The sequence below is a fragment of the Podarcis tiliguerta genome (genome assembly GCF_965153285.1).
Source record: "Podarcis tiliguerta genome assembly, chromosome: 9".
NCBI lineage: Eukaryota > Metazoa > Chordata > Lepidosauria > Squamata > Lacertidae > Podarcis > Podarcis tiliguerta.
In genome coordinates, this window is record NC_139542.1 from 29,056,693 (window position 1) to 29,081,140 (window position 24,448).

The 24,448-nt window shown below is 42.0% G+C and overlaps 1 long non-coding RNA gene across 2 annotated transcripts in view; it reads left to right on the forward strand.

The window, feature by feature from the left end:
* LOC310685436 overlaps window positions 1-24,448 on the forward strand; it is a 142,485-nt gene that overhangs the window by 52,348 nt on the left and 65,689 nt on the right. The gene's annotated exons all lie outside the window — the stretch shown is intronic.

A 24,448-nucleotide genomic window follows, 5' to 3' on the forward strand; every position in this document is an offset into this window, starting at 1 on the left:
GCCACAAATGAGTTGAATATTGCAGTGTGCATGAGACAGTGGTGGTGAGTAGCTGGATTTATGAAGGAATAAGCTCTTCTGTGTATGCTTAATATAGCCACTCAATCTCCATTCTCAACATTTGCCAGTGCCGTAGCATGGGAGGGGGCCACAGGGGCAGTTGCCCTATGCACAAAATTATCAGGGATGCAAAATTTCAGCACCCAGTGCTACCTCAATACAGCTGTGCATTTCCGTCACTGAGCTCTGGAAGCGAGCTCTTCAGACAATGGAACAACTTTTCTTTTCTTATCTCTGCAGCTGTGATCTCCTAGGTGACACGGGTGCTGTTAGGCATTGAGTAGTCATGCATACTACGTCCATTTTCCTTCCTTCTCCTTTTGTGTGGCCCCGGGTACTGGCAACCCACACTATGCCACTGAGCCTTTTGGGCTTGCTGATCAGAAGGTCAGCAATTCAAATCCCAGCGACAGGGTGAGCTTCCGTTGTTCGGTCCCAGCTCCTGCCAACCTAGCAGTTGAAAAGCATGCCAGTGCAAGTAGATAAATAGGTACTGATGCAGCGGGAAGGTAAATTGCATTTCTATGTGCTCTGGTTTCCGTCACGGTGCTCCATTGCACCAGAAGTGGTTTAGTCATGCTGGCCACATGACCCAGAAAGCTGTCTGTGGACAAACACTGGTTCCCTCGGCCTGAAAGCGAGATGAGCACCGCAACCCCATAGTCACCTTTGACTGGACTTAACCATCCAGGGGTCCTTTACCTTTGACCCTACCTAAAAGCCAAATGAAGCTACTACTAAGTGATAGTGTCAGAATGTAATGTGTCAGGAGGCAATCAGAATATGGCTGTTAGTGAGACTACAATCAGCCTCATGATAGTGCTTGGTGGTAGTGTTGGGGTTGCCTGATATTTTGTGTGTGCTTTATTTGGGGTTTTTTTTAGTGTAGTTATTCTGCCTGTTGTTTGGTGGGGCGTGTAAGCATCACCAGTTTTTTCTTTTGTGAAATGGGTGTTTTATGGTGCTCATTACTGTTTCTTAGATTTCCCACCCAATGCGCTTCCAGATTCAAAAAGTTTGGGGACCCCTGCTCTAACTTATCCAGGCTGGAACTGCAGAGAGAGAGGATAAATTCGTGTTCATTAAATAGACCTTTTATTGTGGCAGAGATTCCATTCAAATTTGTTGTAGTTGGCCACCAGCCATGTACAATGAACAGTGCAAGTGGTTTCTTGTAGGAACCTGGGAGAATCTATATAGTCACAGAAGCTGTGCAACTGCATGGAGTTGTATGCAGAAGTAATTGAGATCATAGTTAATAGTTAATACAGATATAGTGATTTACATATTTTTGCAAGAGAAAGATGTGAGCAAAATACAAAAGGAATGCAAGTAAAATCCAAATATGAACCGATCACCTTCTCATTTGAAAGCACTGATACCCTAAAATCCCATTTGCTTCTAAGGAGCAAAGGAAAGGAAAGCATGAAACTTCCAAACGGAGAGAGCTAGAATTATCCTTGACTTTGTCCTGTCAAATGTTAAGTCAAACAGGAATCAGGGAGGGTTTCTTTTCTTATTTTTGGCAAGCATTTCCCTTGCTTCCTATGGTGTGGAAATGGGCAATAAATAGCAGGGTATCTTATGGCATCATTCCAGGCCTCCCGGCTACCGGTGTTGGCAAGGAAATGGCTCTCCTTTTCTTCCTCCTTGTTTTTAGAGTGTTGCGTTTTCCTGAGGTGGAGGGAAGGTCTGTCATTATCAGGGAGAGAGTCAAACCACAGCGGCTGGCTTCTGCTGAACTCCTGTTGCCCTGCCAAACGGGAGGAAGCCATAACCATATTATTCACACCACTCGTGGTTTTTCTCTGAAAGTGAGACTTCCTTTAAATTACAGCACATGCACTCACATGCACACATGTGCACAAAATGCAAAATTGTGGTCTTCCTCATAAAAGCAGTTGTTGTTTTTTAAAAAAGAGGCCAGTGCTTTCAAAACATCTTCAAATCTTCCACAAGACTAGAAATGCTGTCTTGCAATTCAGTTTGGAACAGTAACAGTATTGCTCTTGAAATGCATACTGAAAGCAGAAGTCCCCAAGGACAAGAGGCAAAAAACTTTCCTCTGTTTATCATCCCATAAAAGTGATCCTCCTGCAGCTGTATTCTGGGCTTTGTTCAACAACAGGCTTCCTCTTGCTTCCACAGAGCTGAAAATCTCTGTAAAATTAGTTTGCTTTCCTTCTCAATATTTGGTGCAAACCCTTTGGAGTTGCATCAAACCCACACTTCTTTGGCATAGACTTCTTCCCGTTCCATCCCCCAGTATATCTTGGATCTCAAAAACTAGAATTATGTTCATATGTCAGGTGTGGGTATCTGGTATTTTTGAGGGTGGAACAAAAAGCCATAGATTGTACATGTGGCTGAGGCCTTGATGTGAACATTTAGCAGAAACTGGTATGTGATATGATTTGAGCTCTGTGAAAACTCTACAAGTCTTGTGGTAGTTTTCTGTTTCCCTATGCTTATTTCCTCAGGCAAATGAATGGCCCAGAGCACATTTTTGTATTATGTTAAAATCCTAATGCAATACACCCAGGGATTCTGCCTTCCTCCTCACCAGCAAGCTGCAGGAATCAAAGGCGAGCAGGAGCTGTCTTTGCCATTCATGGTATTGTAGTGGAAGTCTCTGCCATTGTACACCCTTGTGCAAATTAATTGAAACAAACAATGTAGTTTATTGTACAAAACTCACATATACATGTACAAAACTCACATATACGTACATTAGTAACGGATATGACCTCCACTATTTTTAAGCAGCATTTGAACACAGTTTGGCGTAGAGTCTACTAGTTTCTAACTGTCACTGTTGATTTTGGATCCCTGTACCACACTTGAATCAGTGCCTGAATGAGCTTCTCCATAGCACGGAGGCGACTTTTGCATATACAGTGGTACCTCAGGTTAAATACTTGATTTGTTCCAGAGGTCCGTACTTAACCTGAAACTGTTCTTAACCTGAAGCACCACTTTAGCTAATGGGGCCTCCTGCTGCCGCCGCGCCGCCAGAACACAATTTTTGTTCTCATCCTGAAGCAAAATTCTTAACCTGAAGCGCTATTTCTGGGTTAGTGGAGTCTGTAACCTGAAGCGTATGTAACCTGAAGCGTATGTAACCTGAGGTACCACTGTAGCCCACAAATTCTCAATGGGATTTACATCCGGGGAATTCCCTGACCAATCTTTGCTGCTTTGTCATGAATTTCTTCACCGCTTTTAATGTGTGACAGGGTGCTAGGTCCTGCTGCAATATCACAGTACTGTCAGGAAACCTCTTTTCCAGCTCTGGAATAATTTTCTTTCGTAGAACCTCAATATATTGTGGTGAGTGCATCATTCCTTCTGTTGGCTGCAGGCTTCCGACACCATAATGATCAACTGACTTTTCGTGTTTGTTTTGAGTACCGGATTACAAGTAAGGTAGAAAACATGCTTTGTTTCAATTAATTTGCACAAGGGTGTACCTCCTGCTTTTCCACCGTCACTAACCACACATCTCCACACACTTGTGATAATCTCACTTCTGTGGACCCACTAGTTAGAAGTGGATTTTCTTAGCTTGGGTACAAACTCCACCATGTACTTTCTGGCTTATGTTCTGGGTGGAGCTGATAGATTGACACCCTTTCACCCAATCACAGAATTGTAGAGTTGGAAGGGACCCCCCAAGCCCTGAAAGAGAAATTAGAACCAGCCCTGAAAAAAGAAAGGATTCAAAACAGAAGAAGAAAGCACCAAACCTTACCTTTAAAATGCTTAGTCCATCACGACTGGGATAGCTCAGTTGGTACAGCATGAGACTCTCAGGGTTGTGGGTTTGAGTCCCACACTGGGCAAAGAGATTCTTGCATTGTGGGGGGTTGGACTAGATGATCCTTGAAGTCCCTTCTGACTCCATGACCCTCTGATTCTAAGGCCAGAGCTTACCCAGAAAATTGGGTTTTTATTAATAAAGCAAAAAGAAAAAGGCAAACTGCAGAATGAGTTGCTGAATTTACCTCAGAGGAAAGGGAAGGGAGGGGAGCTATGATACCACAATCAGCTTCAGTATTTTGGGGATTGGGATGGGGGAGCATTAGAAGCTGACAAGGGAGAGAATCGGAATGTGTACACACTAACTTGCTTGCAGTGAAAAAAATGCTATTTTCCTCAGTCCAGGGTTCTCTTTTCTCATTCTCAACATGAGAGGTGGAAGAGAGTGTTCTGGGCAGAGTGGAGACCAGCAAGAACGCTCTTAACAATTTGAAGGAAGTGGAATTGCACACCTGTAGAGAGAGGAAAATAAAATCCATGGTGCTGCTTAAAGGGGGATTTCTAGGTGAACAAAAGGGGAAGGCAATTATTTGTGATTTTGTAAATAGAAAGACATCTGACTCTGTATTTTCAGTGGTAATTGGAAGGTCTTGAAAAAACTGAAGGCTGCCACTAAGTGAAAGGGGTTGTCCTGATACATTGGGATACAGAGGACTTAATTTTCCCCCACATCCAACAGCACCTTACCTGAAGGCCAGGATACTTACCTTTCACTATCAATAGAGGGTGGTGACTGGTCCTGCAAACAGACCTTGTTCTGGCTTGCCAATTCCTGACAGTTAGTTGTTACAGACAAGATGTATACCTGAGAGACAAGTTGAAGGTATGCGAGCGAAACCAAGGGGAACTGGTGCTCTCAGGTGACCCAGGATTGCTTGCTACTTTGTCACTGGACAACTTATGGACAGTCCAGCTGCTCACCATATGAACGGATAAAAACATTGAGGATGCCAAGAGGCTTATTGTGGCCATGATGTCATTATCATTATTTCAATTATTTCAGTTAATTATTGTGGAATTGGAAAACAGATCTGCTCCACACCCTTACTATCCTAAACCACAATATCTGTGTTCAGTTCAGACATGATAAGTATCAACACTGCACATTATATTTGTTCAAAACTATGCACCATTAATGTTCCTATGTTTGAAAACATACTTACTGGGGCTTTATTCTTCCTCTCAAATCCTTCCTCTCCCTTGTTAAGCACATATTTCTAAAACTGATGGTAGACTGAGGTCTGTTTGTGCAAAATTCTGCCTTAATAAAAAGAATGAAAAACATCATAAACTTTTGATGTACTAGCCAAAGACCATGACCTCATCAAAGAACATCAACATCTACATGAACTACATGTATATCTTGATGGGTTTTAGTATGCTTTACTGTTAATTTTAATTGTTTTTTTTAAAGTTTTAAATTGTTAGCTGTTTCTTATTGACAATTTTTGTATTTATTGTAAGCTGCTTATAAGTTTTACTGCTATGAAACAGTACATGGATTTTGGTAAATGAAGCAAACAAATATACAAAGCAAGTTTAAAATGAGTTATTCACACAGCTCCAGAAAATGAACAGCCCAGAAGAATGATGACTAAGTGGTGGCAACCCTAATGTCACATGATATTCAGGATAAAAGGGAACAGAGTAGAGACATACACCAGATCATAAAAGAATGCAGTTTTGCTTTGACATGGTGACAAAGAGAGACATGAACTGCCCCCTATCTTTAAATTTAAATATGGTAAGGAAGTGAACCCTATTAAAAAAGATTAGTCAGACATCAAGGCTTCCTTCCTCCCTCCAACTCTGTTGCCCTGATCCCACAAGAGAGATTGATGAATGAAAGTAGCTTTCTGTGTACTTTCTCTACACAGATGTACACATCTCTATCTTCATTGCAATACTCATCTACTGAATTGACTGGATGAATGTTTGGATGACAATATTAACCATGTCTAGAACTATCCACATGGCTGATGAGGTTGAAGCTATTTCTCCATTTGACTCCTGCCTGTAGTCTAGACTCTCACTTGAGGTCAGTGGTTGCAGCTATGTAATTCAAAAACACCCTTTGACTTGGGAATTAATGGTCTTATGGGATACCCCTGTCTTTAGATTGTACCTCGATGTGTTAAGTCTGCTTTGCTGCATTGGGGGCCTTCCTGCTCATTGTATTGGACATCTACTCCAAAGTCCTGGCCTGATGGCACCACCATTTGTGTCACTAACTTCCAGACTTGCCAGGAGCCATTGCTTCTAGACAGTATATGTCTTTGTTTTTCTGTTAAACCAAATATTTGTTTGCTACAAACCTTTGCAATGTTGCCTCTGCTACAGTTATCTCTTCACCAATCTGGTGGAAAGCTTCTGCAGCTTTAGTTATGATTTTAATAGGCCTACATATTGTTCAGAAAGTCACTGACAGTCTCTCCAAGTGTCCCTATTTCCCAGGGATTTCCCTGATTTAGAGAGGCCATCCTGGTTTCTGATTTGATCCCAGAATGTCCCACTTTTCCTTAGGACGTCCCTGTTTTCATTAGAGAAATGTTGGAGGATACTAACTTCCGAGCCATCTGAAGGCAATCCTGTATAGGGAAGGTTTTCTTAAATGTTTAATTATGTTTTTATATACAGTGGTACCTCGGGTGACATATGCTTCAGGTTACAGACTCCGTTAACCCAGAAATATTACCTCGGGTTAAGAACTTTGCTTCAGGATGAGAACAGAAATCGCATGGTGGCGGCGCAGCGGCAGGGGGGGAGGTCCCATTAGCTAAAGTGGTGCTTCAGGTTAAGAACAGTTTCAGGTTAAGAACAGACCTCTGGAATGAATTAAGTTCTTAACCCGAGGTACTACTGTATGTTGGAAGATGCCCAGAGTGGCTGGGGCAACCCAGTAAGATGGGTGGGATATTATGTAAAATTATCATTATGGTATGGGACGTCCCTATTTTCATCAGAGAAATGTTGGAAGCTATGCACTAATGAGTGCTAACTTGCACCCTCAGTTCTTTCTACCTAAAGCAAAGTGCACTCTCTGCTTTTAAGGTTGAGGGTATAAAAGTGCCTTCAGCTTGCTAGGATGGTTTGTTTTAATTAGTGTCTTTCATTAAACTAATACTTTTTGTTCTTCAAATCCCTCTAATTTCATGTACACATCTTCTCTCATAACAGAGTTTGCTGCTGTAAGATTATATCGGTGAATTAAAACTGCTATCTCTTGGCACTTACCAACAATGAGCCCCATTATATTCTAGGTATACATTTCACATAAAGTGCCCTGCTCTTTAGACTGTGTTAAGGACAAGGTTTAATAGTCTCAGGTACTTAATTATCATCCTAATCCCTTGTATAATAGCCTTTCTGAGTGTGTAAATTGCTTGTTATAACAAAGTATGCACTGTACATACTGAAATATTTCTATCAAAGGCCTATTTATGACAGTAGGTTGCTTGATTTATAATCAGATTGTCTCAAATGCCTTGAAAGGTGGAAAATCCTTATTTAATTTTTGAGAGGCTCATAATGGACTAAGGTATGGCATTTCCTGAGCTGTAAAGCACATTTAATGCAAGTCCACTGGGTGTACATAATCAGTCCTATTATACAAGAGACCTTCGCTGAATGTATGTTATCTAGATCATGGGTGCTGAAGCAGATGCACTCTTGCTAAATCATGTTTCTCAACAGACATGGCTGTGTGTAAATATTAGGTAGCCTTGGATACCATTATATCTGATCTTTCTGAGATCTATGACAATCTAATGGTAGTAATTACCTGGCCTTTTTCAAGAGGACATAGGGAAGAAAATACAATGGAAGTATGATCACACAGAAATCCAGGGTCATCTTTAAATGCAAATTGTGACCCTCAGTCACCTAGACCTGCTCACTATGTGGTATCTGTGAAATGGTGCAATAGTGCTTGTGAAAATTTATGTCAGCACCCATGAAAAGTTTGCCCTCCTACCAAGTACTATTTTGTTAGAAAAAGAGGTGCCAGAACTCACCATGAATGACTCCCTTGTTTTCTTAAAATGGAAGTGGTGCCTACCTGAGAGGTGTTGGAACTGAGTTCCAATGAGTTCCACTGGAAAAAAAAATCCCTGTCTTTGAAAGTAGGAAGGGAATTTCTCCTTCCCATATGTGTATAATAATAATAATAATAATAATAATAATAATAATAATAATAAACTTAGGTTCATAATATGCAGCTAATATGATAACACAGCAGTCCCTGCCCGGCCCATTAGGAAGTCTGTTGGGGCCTAATCCTGAATTAAGCCTAAAATCCTCTCAAATTTTAAGTTTATTTAAGCGGTGCAAGCATACTTATGTACAGGTGTTTCTCATGATGGATTGGCTATGGCTTTGGGTTGATCTATTTCTGCTGGAGGGAATACACTAGCTGGTGGAACCAGATGGCAACCAAATGTGATAGCTGGCTGGTGCAATCATATTGTTGCCATCTGTCCGGATGTCAACATACTTTAGCCCCTGTAGCAGGATCACATCAACGGAAAATCTTGAGCTACAGTCAAGAGCTACTTGAACCCCCACCCCCCACAACAGAATTGGCACAGGGTCTTCCTGCTTAATTCCTGTTTTGCAGAATCCCTGTGTTACAAGGCACAAATGACCTCATGTCCCCTCCTCCCACTTCCTGCAATTGAAGTGACAGCAGCGGAAGGTGGAGACATGTCTTATGTATCATGGTACATGGCGAAGGATTTGCACTGTGATTGTTTGAAGCCCTGCCATCTGCCTTTAATTTTGCAAGGCCTGCCAATCTCATTAGATTTCATGCTCTGAATGTTTGCACTTGCACAAAAGCTGTCCAAACAAAGCTAAATCTTTGTCACCAGTATCTATTCGTGGCATTGACTGAGAACATATGAAACAGATCGGTGCTAGGTTTGAGTGAAGTACAAGAATCAACCACTGCAAAATAATAACAATAACATTTTGGCTAAACTAGGGATAATGATGCATGTTAGGGTGTTAGACAAAAACCAGAGTTTGCATGTATTTGCATATTAACATGTATTTGTTTGGGTTAGTGCTTAAAAGTATTAGACAAGGACTAGGTTCACAAAACATCAACTTAGCTATAGAACTTATTGAGTGCCCACAGGCCAGTTACTATTTATTAGGCTAACCTATCTCACAGTGTTATTGCAAGGATAAAATGGTGTTTACATGAGAGAGAGAGAACCATGTACACCACCTTGAATTATTTGGGAAAAGAGAAGAGTGCCACAAATAAATACTTTCATTTTGTGTATGGCTTTCCTCTTAGCAATTTTAGAGGGGCCTCATTCAGGAATTTCATAGGAGTCTTTCAGAAAAGTAGAAGAGTTGTTACAAGGGTGTGAGGGTTCTGTGAGGGGAATAAGGGTCTTAGCATGCTTAAGAAACTGCTCCCATGATTCATTGGGGGGAAGCCATGACTATTTAAAGTGGTATCATAGTGCTTTGAATGTGTGTGGTGTGAAAGTAGTCTATGTTTAGAATGTGAAATACACTGTGAAACCTAATGTGAAACAAAACTTCCAGGATGCACTTGGCTGTTCTGTGCACCCCCAATGCTGTTGCTTCCCTAGCCGTCCATGTATTTTAAACCCATTTTTATTTCTGCTTCAGTAATATGGATTCACTCCTAGCTCTTCAGGTTTCTTCACCTTCTCGCCATGCTGTTGTTTGCATTCCCTTCAACTTGCAGTGACTCACTTTGAACCGTCTAGTTCACTCAGAAAGATAATTGCCTATTTCCACTTTAGTGCTCCAGTCCTCCTCCCCCTTTCTCTTGATTTAAAATGACCTGTCAGTTACTGTTTATCTGATCTTCCAAACATCCTGGCCCACTTTCTTTCCTCTGTGCTTCATTCGATTTTCTTTCTGGGTTCTGCAAGATGTTTCAGTTGTCATTTTTTTCCCTGTTTCTCCTGTCATGAGCATTTTGATGTCAGCTCCAGCAAGCTGTCTGCTTGGTTTCGTTTATAGGTGTTTTGGGGCTGAATTAGTACTTTCTAGAAAGTCCAGTGTAGTATGCCATCATTAAGTGACAACATATGAGGTGCCAGCCCTTTGGCAGACTGTAAATGACCGGCTGGAAGATTTAGATGAATGAGGTGAAGTCAAGGAAAACTTAACATTTTAGTTACTCATTAAGTGATAGGTGAAGAAAATGCAAGTACTATTTTTAAGGCCTGGGTAACGTCAACCAAAATGCTGGGTCGTTTTCTTTTGTGTGTGTTTCAACTAGTGTTTTAGATATTTGATGCAACATCTAACAAGTAAAATGTAAAATGAGAGCCAGTGTTGTGGTGTAATGGTTAGACCAGAACCTGGGAGGTCAGCCTTCAGCCATGAAGTTTTCACTTCAGTCAATTGCTGTCTCTCAGTATAGCCTACCTTTCATGGTTGTTGTGAGGAAGAAATGGGTAGAAGAAACAAGTTTATGCCATCTTGAGATCCTGTGGCACAAGGGAAACTTGGTATTCTAATTTCCATCTATACACATATATCTTAAATGGATTTCCATCCATCAAGATATATGTGTAATTTGTTGATACACAGTAAAGTTCTATAAACCCATGGACATGGGCATAATAAGGTCATATCAGCTGGGCATTTTGACACTGTGAGTGAGGGCTGAGACTTGCAGCCAGTAAAAGGTGTGGTGGGATTTCTTGGGCTGTTGGTGGTGAAAGACTTGGGAGCGCCATAACAATCATAAATCTACAGCACAGTCAAAATTATACACTTTTCAGCAGTCTACATCAGTGTGGTGCCCACCAGAAGTTTTGGAGTACACTTCCTATCAACTTGCATGGCAAGATGCAAGGGAAGACATATGGATATACATGGTAGATCCAAAACTATGTGGAAGGGAATATATAGCACATACACAGAGCGGTAGCAAAAAAGGTCCCTGAATACCATTTCTGAACACATTGCATTTTACCTTTTACATGGATGCCATATCAACAGTTTATTTCATGGTTAGTGAAAATTACTCTTTTAAAAAAACCCACACAAACTTTTTATCCCACCCTTCCTCCCACTAAGTTCAGTTTTCCCTATGTTAAAGATAGCTAGGTGGACCTAAAGAAACAAAATTAAATAATAACATCTAGATAGAACATAGAAATGTATACAGTGGTACCTCGGTGTATGAACAGTCCTGTTTACGAACTACTCGGTTTACGAACTCTGCAAAACCGGAAGTAGTGTTCTGGTTTGCGAACTTTACCTCCGTTTATGAATGGAAGCTGAACAGTGGCACCGGTGGTGGGAGGCCTCATTAGGGAAAGCACGCCTCAGTTTAAGAACGGTTTTGGTTTAAGAACGGACTTCCGGAACAGATTAAGTTCGTAAAACGAGGTACCACTATATGTATATTTGTGCATGGCCATATATTTATGTCTCTTTCTGTGTGTCCAGCTAAGCTTAAAATAATATGGGGAATGCTGACATATAACTGGGATAAAACCAATTTAGCCTGGAATAAAAGGCAGAGCAACATTCAAAAGTCCAGAGAACGGTGGAAAGCAGCAGAAAATTGTACAAATGTGTTGTGGTTGCCTGCATACCTACATATTGCATACCTGCAATGCACAAGCTTTCAAAGCTACGGCATAGGGATCCATGTCAAGGTTACACAAATGGTTCTACTTACATTCCCCCATTAGGATGTTTGCAATTGTCTTTCATTTGGCAGGCCTGTGTGCACCTGGTTTAATAATAAGACAGTGCTAGGCAAAAGTCTATATAACAGTGTGCACTTAGGGCTGAGATATAGTAAGTGGCTTGCTTCAAATTCAAGCTGTCTTCTGGCAGCAAAAGATTAGGGAGGGTGGAAAGAACAAAAGTTTTAGGGAACACAAGAAAGGCAAGCCTCTGCCTGCTAATTTTCTCCTACAGCATATTTGAAGGTGGTTTAATAGTTTAACCCCCAAATGATAGATGGTCTTTAATGCTGCCCTGAGTTAGTATTTATAGCCTTGTCCTTTCAACAGCACCACCAGGAATTTAATAAACGATTTGCACAGATTTCTCAGGTTTCTTTAGTTTCCCATTGAAACCAAGCCAGGTTGCCCAAGCCACAACATTTAGATATGGATCCAAAGATCCCTATAAGACTATGACTTTATAAAAAAATTAATCTGAGGTTTTGGTCTGAACTTTTTTTAAAAAAAATCTGCACACACAGTTTAGAAGCAGATGTAAATGTCCCCAAGTTCATTTATAATCCTTGTTTTTTAGCTCAACATATTTCTAAACTAAACAGAAGGGGCGGGCGGGAAATGCCCAGTTCATCTGTCAGTTTCCACTAGGCCTTTGCGAGAGTCTATCATTCTGTCACTTGGCATTAATATTGTATCATCATGTCTCACCAATAAAATGTAAAGGAATATCAGCTGACAACAAAGCTTTACGAGTAATTAGAAAAGAAGCAAAAATTCATTTCGGCTTGAAAACAAGAACGCAGCAGCAGCAGCTGCATGAATGCCACAGGGTAGGGAGTTTCAACAAGATGGAGCCAAGTGAGGGGACTGGATGGCTCGAGGGGGTTGATAATGTGATACAGATCCCTTTTGCCTGCAGGCCACAGATTGAAATGCATCTCATATTTGTAATGGCTGGAAGCCATGATCATCTGGATTTAACAACCTTTGTGGTCTCAGTCCAATTCTTAGTGTACAAGTCTATACTTCATTAAAAAAGAAAGCTGTCACAAGCAACTGACAGCAAGATATGGATAGTGAATAAAACACAGCTTTCGTTTTCAAGCAGGCGAACCAAAGTGTCCGCCCAAACCATGGCCCTTGTTCTGATACCAAAGCAGATTGCCATCTCACTTGGAATCCAGGCTTACAGGCTCAGTTTAGAAGTGACGTTCAAAATAGGCAAAACCAGTGCTTTGCTTCTAGAGTATCCCCAGAAAAAAAAAGCACTGGGCAAAAATTAAACACGTGTAAAGCAGTCCATGCAGCCACCATCTCAATTAGATGCAGTATATGCAATGCATTGCTTGGCTAATATACACAGTGTTAACCAGGAATGAGAGCGCATGGGTGACAGATAGCTCCGCTCGCTAACATTAGCACTAAGCACACCTTAAGCAAGAGAGTGGTCATGTGAACTTCTCAAAAGAATAGATGCTTTGCTGTGACCAGTGTCAAATTTAAACCCGGCTTGTCCCACCTTTTCTTTTTTCTTTTAAAAAAAGTCTAGAGTCCAGCTTTTCGCCAAGCTTCATCGTGGGTATTAAAATCCACTGATTTCTTCAGGCCATGGTAAAACCATATGAGTTTAATATATATAAATGGATCGTTGGCAAAGCTCACAGCCCGTCAGCCATGGTTGCTGAGCATGTTCTTTTCTTTTTCGTGTGGTTCATGCAAGAGCTTCTGTGGTTTGATGGCAGTGCTTAATGGATGGACCCAAAGTGTGGAAGAGTGGCTAACAATTTCTCTCCAGACAGTTCTGTACACTCGGGAGTGTACATATTTGGTTGTCTTCTAAACATCTGCTGCAAAATCGACATTTACATCGACAGCCAGATGTTGAGCTTTGTAATCACAAGCAGTAAGATGAGGCTACACGGTCTGTATCCAACGCACTTTGTTAATTGAGCATGACTTATATGTTCATCAATTACTCATCTATTCAAGGTCTCCCCCCCTTCTTTATTTTGTTGCTCTGGGCTTGTTTTCCACATTCCTGAGCTCTGTCTCTCTGGGAACCATCATCCCTCCACCTGCTGGAGCTATGCAACTACAGTATATGGTGTAGTACTTAAGATCGGGTTTTAGAGAGAAAGTAATTCCAAAGCTGCTTGACTCCTCACTGCCAACCCCAAATGTTTTTTCCATCCTGAAATATTATTTTTCAGTTTTCACGGCAAGGAAATTGAATATGATTAGCTTTGCAGTACAGATTAGCTGAAAAATTCCAATGTTGCAGTGCGGATGGAATTGGATAGTAGCATTAGGGGGCAACTCATGAAAATAAATTTACTCCTATGTGTTTGTTATATTTTAAGAAAAACTTATGGGAGGTGATCAATGATTAGCTTCTAATTGTAGGTTTAAGCTAGAACATGAACATTTCTTTAGCCACTGTATATGATCCTCCATCAGCTAACACAGAAAATAATTAAAATACCATTATTTCTGTCCAGTGCCTAAAGTCAGAAATATTTTTTTCATTTCCCCCTAAATTACATGTCTATTATGTTCTCATTTATTTATTTTAACCTCCACAGAATTTATTTATTTTTGACATCTACATGCCACCGAATTACAAAAGTTTTCTGAGTGGCCTGACCACTTAGAAAACCAAATAAATCAGTTTAGTCTAGTTCAAAAATTAAAACCATGAAAACAACACAGCATAAAAGCAGTACAGAAGGATCAAAATCGCAAAATACCACAAACAAAAACCTTAAGACTAAAAACTAAAATATATGGATAGAAAGTTTCTAAGTATAGTTATCTGGAAGAAAAGTGAAACTTCAACTTTGAAACTGTTGAGCTTTACTGATATTGTGTTACCAATTACTATGATGAAACTTTCTTTTATTTGAAAATGGAAAAGTTCTGTGAAAAAATATAACAATACAGGTTTTTCTGTTCCACATTGCTGATGATGGAGCCTGCCTGGTACCAGGGATCAGGGTGCTCAGGTACTTCCTGAGGGCTCTGGGGCTCAGAAGAGCACATGACTGGGCAGCCTGATTCTGCCAACCCAGACTGCTGCCACCAGTCACTCCCTTCATCTCTATCCCAGACATGATGGGTGATAGAGACTTGGGTTTGGTTTCAAGGGGTTTGAGGTTTGGTTTCAAGTCCTAGAGATGAACCACTGTTTGTTAGCAATCATCTTGTCTTATTCATCCTGTTCCAAGTTCATGACGGTGTTTGTCTTGCCAAATGCAAGGTGGTTCTTTTAATGAGATTCAGAAGCAATACAAACACAACTGAGTGAGAAGATTAAAGATTTTATTCTAAACAGCAAGCATTATATACATTGCCAAGCAAGCACTTCAATCTGCCAGTAGGAAGCCCTCAACAAGTGGCGAAGTGACCCCCTAGGTAATCTCAGGTTGCACAAGCTTCTGAGCTATGCCGCTAAACCACTTGATTTATAGATTATTAATAGCTAGTGTGGTGCTGTGGGTTAAACCACAGAGCCTAGGGCTTGCTGATCGGAAGGTCGACGGTTCGAATCCCTGCAACAGGGTGAGCTCCTGTTCCTCTGTCCCTGCTCCTGCCAACCTAGCAGTTCAAAAGCATGTCAAAGTGCAAGTAGATAAATAGGTACTGCTCCGGCGGGAAGGTAAACGGCGTTTCTGTGCACTGCTCTGCTTTGCCAGAAACGGCTTAGTCATGCTGGCCACATGACCTGGAAGCTGCACGCTGACTCCCTCGGCCAATAAAGCGAGATGAGCGCCGCAACCCCAGAGTCGGCCACGACTGGACCTAATGGTCAGGGGTCCCTTTACCTTTACCTTATGGCTTGCCCAGCTGCCTATGTGCAGGTTATTCATTAGTCACCCTCTTCCCAATGCTTCTGCATCAAAGAAGGAAGATACCCAGCACTATTACTTCCTTCCACCATATTATACATTAAAGGCTGCTCTCAGCCATCAAAGAACTTTAACAAGAGATAGAGAAGGGAAGTAAACAGAAGCAGGAAGAGATGACCATGTCAGATCACTTATCTCCTCGAAGTACAAATATCTTCCGGAAAGATTGCCCTTACAGTGTTGAAACATTGGCCTGAAATGGATTCTGATGACCTATGGATTCATTCACACCGGTCATACCTTCATAATGCAGGGTCCACGAAGAGTTACGTGGCACTTTAAAAGCTCCCAGATTAATTGTGACACCAGCGTTCATAGTCTGAAGCCCTCATGGCCCTCTTAAAAGCATTTTAAAAAAGTTTTTTCATATAATACAAATAGGGACATCAATGGGCCTAGCGTGATATAGGGTCTCATTTACATGAAGAAGGTTCAACTGGTCTTTTGCAAAAGCCAGGATGATACGGAAGTGTTATTATGTTGTGACAGTGGTGGGGAGTGATCTGAAGAAATAATTCCTGGCAAAAATTAATTGCATCAATAATCCAGAGCAGTTTGACCTTAAAACTCACATTTTTTAAGGAGTGGAGATCGGTGCCTCGTTCCTCACAAGCGGTGCTAAAAGTGTTTTATTTGCTTAGTATTTTCAAGAAGAGTTATGTGTGCTTACAGTTCCCTTGCTAATGGAAGAAGCTTCAGTTCCTGTATGCCGTTTTTACACAGTTGTGCTAGATTTATTGTCGAGTTCAGCTTGCAATTGGCACGCAGAGCATATCTGGTTGTACTCAGATCCAGATGGAAACTTCTTGCCCAGCCTCCAATGGTTTGTTCACCTCTCCCCCTCCCCCCTTGCTTCCTCTCCCTTTATTGTTTTCTAAGACATGAACAATATGTCTGAAAGCGGCTTGAAAACACAGATTCCTTCCACCAGCTGACTTCTGGCTTCAAACTAGAGGAGATTCTTGAGGCTCTGCAGAAACCTACAGCCGCTGAACATTTGCACTCTTCTCCCGGAGAAAGAGACAAACCCTTCTAATGGTATAAAGCATCCATCCACACACGATCTAATTTATTGACTTGTTATGGAATAAATGGTTCCCTCATGGGAAGAAACAGAAAGGCATATATCTGAGCTCCAGGAATGGCCTTCCCTGCAGTTTCTACCTTTGTAGCATAGATCTCTTCATTCCTGCATCGATGACTTACATGGCAAATAACCTTATAGCTAGAACTGCTTTAAATGTGATGAGGGAATTAGAGTTGCTGTGAACATAACATAAGGGCATGGCTGGTTCTGACTGGCAGCCCGTCTAGCCCAGAATCCTGTTTTCATAGTTACCAAACAGAGGATTATGGGAATCTTGCATGAAGGACATGAAATCTTGCATGAAGGACATGAGTACAACAGTGTCCTCCCATTAGTGTACCCCATCAACTAGTATTTTTTAGAGAGGCATCAATAGTCTTATCTTCCTTTTTTAAATAAATAAATAAATAATCCACTTTAAAGCTGGCCATATTGGTGACCATCACTACATCTGGTAGTAGTGGGTTCCATTGTTAACATAACATAAGAAGAGCCTGATGGATCAGGCCAAAGACCAAATCTCTTGGCTTTGATGGTACATTTCATAGAATCAGAGAATCATAGAGTTGGAAGAGACCACCAGGGCCATCGAGTCCAACCCCCTGCCAAGCAGGAAACACCATCAGAGCACTCCTGACATATGGTTGTCAAGCCTCTGCTTAAAGACCTCCAAAGAAGGAGACTCCACCACACTCCTTGGCAGCAAATTCCACTGTTGAACAGCTCTTACTGTCAGGAAGTTCTTCCTAATGTTTAGGTGGAATCTTCTTTGGATCCATTGCTCCGTGTCCGCTTCTCTGGAGCAGCAGAAAACAACCTTTCTCCCTCCTCTATGTGACATCCTTTTATATATTTGAACATGGCTATATCTGTGATATACACTTTAGCCAAGCACCTATAATTGTGGCTTTGAATAATCCCCACTATGTCCCAACATGCAAGAGGGAACAATAGCAGGAATGGGGGGGGGGGGGGAGAGGAATGGATTTCAGTCATATTACTGGTTCTATATTTTTTGTTGGTGCCAGGAGAGGTTTTTTCTCTGAGGTCTGTCACCTCAGTACTTCTTATTCTGATTCTGATTCTCACCCCGTTGCAGGGATTCGAATTGCTGACCTTCTGATCGGCAAGCCCAAGAGGCTCTGTGGTTTAGACCACAGTGCCAACTGCGTTCTGTGAGGTAGAACCCATTATTGCAGGGTGGTTTCAGGTTCTGCAGAAATGACTTTTTTTGAGGTAAACATAGCACTTGTGTACTTGTCAATGAAAACTGAGTCCTTGTGTATTTTGTGGTTTATATTTTGATTTTATTCTGTGAAGCACCCTGAGACCTCTGGTATAGGGCGGTATATAAATTCAATTATTATTATTATTAATAATAATAATTAATAGAACATGTTTGAATGTTCTGTCTATATGCACCTGCATAAGTAGCTGAGGCTTCAAATGGCCATGATAACATAAGATTGTTTTGATCCCCCCATAGAAATATGGTCTTGCGAATCCATTTGTCCTTGTATGTCTGATGTCATATGCTTGAAACCTGTTTGTGGAGTGCATGTGTGTGTATGTGTGTAGATATATATCAAACACACACACACACACAGGCATTGTGCTGCATTTTTATGTGACACGATGATGCAAACTCTACAGTTTGGCTTGTTGGAACATGATATCTGTGTCAACACTGTATTCTTGGTTGCCATAACACCAGGAAAAATAATACGGAATGCCAAATATTAATATAGCTGTAGCTTTGGGGAATGGGAGCCTTTCTAAATGGCTTGAAGCTATGTCACACTATAATCCTTGGAAATAAAATGTGAACATAATTGCTGAATGCCGACTGGATCTGTGCCTGCTCTGGTCTTCAGCCATTCTGTGCTAAAGCATTGTCTCTTAACATTGTGCAGCTATTTTCTGTTTCTTTCTCCACCCACCCCCCTCAGCATTTTCTTATTCACATAAAATAAGGAAATAAACATAGCTTAAGCCAGTATGAAAGAGCTGAAAGATGGATTAGCTATGGTTCTGCTTGTATAGGACTTTTGCATAACTTGCAACCACTAATAGGTTAAAGGTAGAAGGAAGATTGTGAATTGCCCTGTTAAGAGGTGTCTGCAGCAATGGGAATGAGGCCTGAGGGTTCTGACAGGGTCCTTCTCTTTCTCTAAGCCTAGTTTGTGCTTTCCCAGCTTCGGGGAGAAGGTGGGAGGGTTCTAGGACCCTGCCAGAGCCCCTACCTTCCCAAAGCTCAGTGCCTCACTTACCCAGCTTTGGGAAGGCAGCACAAGGGCTGGGTTGGGGTCACATTTTGACCGTGTTCCCCAACCTCCCACATGATAAGGCAGTGTGCAACCTGCAGGTCCTGCATCGAAGTAGTCTTGCGGCCCAGTTGGTATGAAATGTTGGGTCACCCTGTTCTAAACCACCTTATGCAGGTGGAATATATCGCAAAGACAGTGGGAGGCATGATGTCGGCGCATGCACACACACACCGGTGATGGTATGTGGCACCAGACACCCGTGGTTATGGGGGCAAGCCAGCACCGCTGTTAGGAGGAATCCTCTAATGGTTTCTGAAAGCAATCATAACTCCCCATTATGATGGGCTTTATGTCTTTAGAAGAGGTGGTGAAGTTAAAACATTTCCATGGAAATCAATGGACAGCCATTGAGGTCTGCTCCCACTTGTTTGCTTTGGGCCTCCACAGATGCTACAGAGCATCGGATTCTGAGTAACTCTGCAGCCAACCACAACACCTCCCGCAGTATTGTCATTTCCCCACAAGCAAGCAAGCAGCTCACACTGTTGTCTGCTGTGAGCTTCCTATTACACCTTTTATTTTCCTTTTATTTGCAGTCCAAATAATTTAGAAGGCAAAGTACTCCATACCTGCTCTGAAGATCAGGTCATCTTCAATGGGGTTCTCTTTCCTTTTGCCAGTGCTGTACATACTAGCTGGTCTTTTCACAGCTTTCTGCTTCATGTGGTCACTGCCAGGGGACTTCACACGCCTCTTAACTCCTTTGGTGGTGGGGGACAAATCGGCTGACCTGATTACCTTGAGTTTGAATGGGCTGCCCCTGATATGCTGATCATAGAGTCTCAAGGAAAGGGTAAAGTCTCCTTTCTGGACGGTATACAAAAATTTGTCATTGCCATTTTTATTGTCAAGTATTTCTCCGTCCGCCAAACTCGCATCAGGGAGTGTGGTGTCCACTCTTTCAGCTTGCAAAATGCTGGTTCCCGTCACAGACTGAGCAATGTGTGCAGTGTTGTGGAATTTGTCTGCATGGAGGTGTTATTTCCACAGACAAAGATTTGAGCCCTTCTCTTGGCGGGCTTCTAGGTTCTCCATGCAAGCCACCTATGCTCAGTGCACTGGCAATAGACCTGGTTCACACCGTAGCTGCTGAACTGGATAAGATGCACCTGAGGACAGCTCTCAGTCCAGTGTGAGCCTCAGGCACTTCCACACCCATTCCTGTTTCCCTAATGAGTGCACTTGGCTGATTCCCATTGATCAGAATCCAGCTAATTCCCACTGAAATTGCTTCCAGAAATATCAGTGTTTTTATAATGGGCCCCAAGGGAGACACTGAACTCAAATAAATGCAGAACCAGCTAGTTCATTTGTGATTAGTTACAAAATGTGCCAAATCATGAACATGTGGATCTCACCCACTTGTCTGAGTATCACAACAACTGTCTAAAATATTGGTTCTGAACGATGCCGTTCTGAAACTTGAATGTGTGTGTGCACTGCTTTGTTTCCTATGCACAACAAACAGGTGTCCTTCCCTACATGTGCAATTCCTCTTGGATCAAAACAGTAGGACCTGTTTATGCTTTTCTTAGAAAACAGAGATAGGAGGGTGTGGGAAGAGTTGGTTAAAACTGCAATCAATCCCAATGGCAGTGATCATTATAAAAAGCTCAAACTAGTTCAAGAGATCTGAATGCAAGAGAATGCTGGTGAGAAATTGGTGAATATATTCTGTTTGTGTTTTCTTCTTCCTTTCACATTAACGAAACAAAATCTGCCTGAAAGAAGGATCTTCACATCTTATCTGCATCTACTAAATCTTTTATTTCACCTGAAGCCATATAATCTTCTGATAGTCCTTTCCTGAGCAATCACTTGTTTGGTTGTAAACAGAGGATTAAGGTGAGGAATAAGGAACAGGAAGAACTCTTAGAAATGGTGCCAGCACTAGACTTTGATGAATCCTGTGCAAAGAAATGTGGAGCCCAAAGAAGCCCAGCTGCCTGGAGAGGAAGGACTTGTCTGCCTAATTACTGATGGAGACTTGTTATTAGGAAAAGGGATGCTCAGGCTTCAGATTGCCCTTCCACTATACTACACACTTTATATTCACTAGAAGGGATTCTGGGTTTACAGGCACTGGTGAAATGCTTCTGCTCCTTTGGGAGATGCAGACACACGATGACCCAACGCTAACATTTTTACATTATAACTGAGTGCTGTTATGAACTCTGGGGAATGTTTTTGCCACCAGTGGTTAGGCAACATCATCAAATACCCTTGGTGCTATACCACTTTGAGGTGTACGAGCTGTTAGGGGAGGTGGGGGACACATCTTGGTTATAGTGAAGATGTGCAGAGTTGTGATAGGTTGAAGGGACCTTGAGGATCAGTTAGTCCAACCTCCGGCAATGCAGGAATCTCAACTAAAACATCCATGACAGGTGACCATCCAACCTCTGCTTAGAAACCTCCAAGGAAGGAGATCCCACAACCTCCCAAGGGAGACCATTCCACTGTCAAACAGTTCCTACTGCCAGAAAGTTCTTCCTGGAATCTGATTTCTTGTAACTTAAATCCATTGGTTTGGGTCCTATCCTCAGTGGTGGAACTTCATGCTCTGGCACCGGGGGGCAGAGAGCAGGCGGGGGCAGGCCTGGTGCCCGTCTGCAGGGCCGTGGCATGCCAACTGCAGGGGTGTGGTGCTCAGCGTAGGTGGAGGGACAGCCGCGATGGCGCCCCACTGGGATCGCATTGCCAGGGGCAGTGTGCTCCACACTCCTCTTCCTCTCTCGCCCTGACCTAGCCACTGTGATCCACGCGACGGTCACCTCCAGACTGGATTATTGCAACTCGCTCTATGTGGGGCTGCCCTTGAGACTGACCCAGAAACTCCAGCGGGTACAGAATGCCGTGGCGAGACTCCTTACGGGGTCCTCGGCTGCAAGATCACATTCACCCAGTGCTATACCAGCTGCACTGGCTCCCGGTGGAGTACAGGATCAGGTTTAAGGTGCTGGTTTTAACCTTTAAAGCCCTATACGGCCTAGGACCCTCGTACCTATGGGACCGCCTCTCCTGGTATGTCCCACAGAGGAACTTACGGTCTTCAAACAAAAACATCTTGAAGGTCCCAGGCCACAGAGAGGTTAGGCTGGCCTCAACTAGAGCCAGGGTTTTCTCAGCTGTGGCTCCAATCTGGTGGAACGCTCTGTCACAGGAGACTAGGACGCTGCGGGACTTGACATCTTTCCGCAGGGCCTGCAAGACACAGCTGTTCCACCAGGCCTTTGGCCAGGGCACAGCCTGACTCCCTCCTTTGGCAATCTTCACAGAAGTCTAGCCCAATGGTAGCCATCAATTTGATTTGAATTAAATTTATAATGAAATGATTTTAGAATGCTGTATTATTTTATTCTTGTTAGCCGCCCTGAGCCCAGCTTCGGCTGGGGAGGGCGGGATATAAATAAAATTTATTATTATTATTATTATTATTATTATTCCTCCACCAGTTCCTACCCTCCAGAGTAGGAGAAAGCTAGCTCCATCTTCCATGTGACCGGCCTTTAGATATTTGAAGATGGCTATCACATCTCCTCTCAGTCTAATATTTACCAGGCTAAACCTACCCAACTCCCGCAACTGTTCCTCATAAGGCTTGGTTTCCAGACCCTTGAGCATCTTGGTTGCCCTCCTCTGCGCAAGTTCCAGCTTGTCAATATCCTTCTTAAATTGTGGCTCCCAGACCTGGACACAGTATTCCAGGTGTGGCCTGACCAAGGGAGAATAGAGCGAGACTATGACTTCCCTTGATCAGGACACTATACTTCTGTTGATGCAGCCTAGTTTTTTAATCAGAATGAATGTTCGATATGCAGTGGGCATTTTATAGCCTTCCCACAAAATTTGTACAAAGAAATCAGGATGAGCACTCAATAAACAGGTCATCTTGGAAGTGGCCCTAGTCATTTCTAGGCTGCATTCACACAGCAGTTTATTCCATTTCCCTGACGTTTCTCAAACTGTCAATTATTATATTTCAGTTTCTGCATTATATTTCAGTTTCTGCATGATATGCAAGCAGCTTCCAGAAAGCTGGCGGAATATAGTGGAAGGTCAGTGCTCATTTCTGGGTTAATTACTTCCAGAAAAAAATCTGTTTGCAATCAGGAAAACTGAACACAGTATTTCCCATGTCTGAATGCACCCACCCCTAGATAAACATACTTATGATTGTCATTAATTTTTGTTTTTGTAATTGGTAAAAAACTAAAACAACCTCTTTCCCCCATCTTGTGGTTATAATCTATCATAAATTGCTATTTTTCTATTGGAAAAAAAGGGAAGTTCTCTTTATTGGAACTTAATTCTATATAAGTACACTTCGAAGTTCCTGATATTGGTAGCTCAGAACTTTACTTTCCTCACATTTTCTTGCTGCGGTGATATGACAGCACATTCAGAGCTGTTAGAAATGAAACCTGGCTTTTTGGAAGAAGCACAGAAATCCTTTTCCGCTAACTGTACTCCTCCCCAGCTTCCAAACAGAGCAGCTGCAAAGAATATTAAGCATATCCACTAACTCTGAAAAGCACCCAAATGGTAAAAACAATATGCCTTTATTTTGTTTAGCATCTTCCATCTGAACTATACTTTCAAGGGCTTTGCAAGAGTTAAACAATCTAAAAATCCTGCATGGTATGAATTACAGGGGGAGGGGGGATGATGACATTTTAAAGAAAAGGATATTGTACAAGTATATATTACGAACTTGTATGGCCAGTAACAGATGGCAGCAGAAATGAGAAGCTTGACAGCAAAGGAAAAATGGTAGAATGGGGATCTGTAAATAAATAGAGAATTAGTGAGATGATAAAGGGGATCATTGTTGGCATGAGCTGTAATGGTGATAAATTTTGCAACTACGTTGGTTAGTCATAGAGAGCAAGTGGATTCTAAAGGATCAGGGAAATGGAACAGATGAGGTCCATTATTGATATGCAGCTCAATAATGAACAAAATAGTAATAATTGCTCTGTGTTGTTGTTGTCTAATCACAGTTAGACATGGCTGCTGTGATTCTCCTAGGATCTTAAACAAACTTAAAGCAAAGAGCTAAAATCTTATAGATCTTAAAGAGCTAAAATCTTATAGATTGCCTAGATTGCCCCTGTTCTGGTCAGTTGGACATTGCATTTACTGCTGGATTGTGTTCTAGTGCACAATGACCCGTCTAAGCTCTTCCTTCCTTTTAAAAGTTATCTCTTTTAAAATCACTCTTATAGAATTTCAGTGGCAATCTGGCTCTTTTCACTTGGGTTTCTATGCCTGGCTGGCACCCAGTCCCCAAATCTGTACACGGTATTGTTTTCCTGAGAGAAGCACAGATAAAGCTGGAACCTTGTTGCAGCAAGCAATTTGCTGTTATATGTGCATTGCATCGCATAGCTGAAATGGTCTGCACAGCTCCTCTTGAAGAGGAGCTAGCCTTTTCCCTCGATGCAGATGTGCAATAAGAACAAGTACAAGACTTAATCCTGTTACTTTACATTCAGAAGAACTCATAATCTTAAGAACATCAGAAGAGCTCCTGGATCAGAAAATTGCCCCATC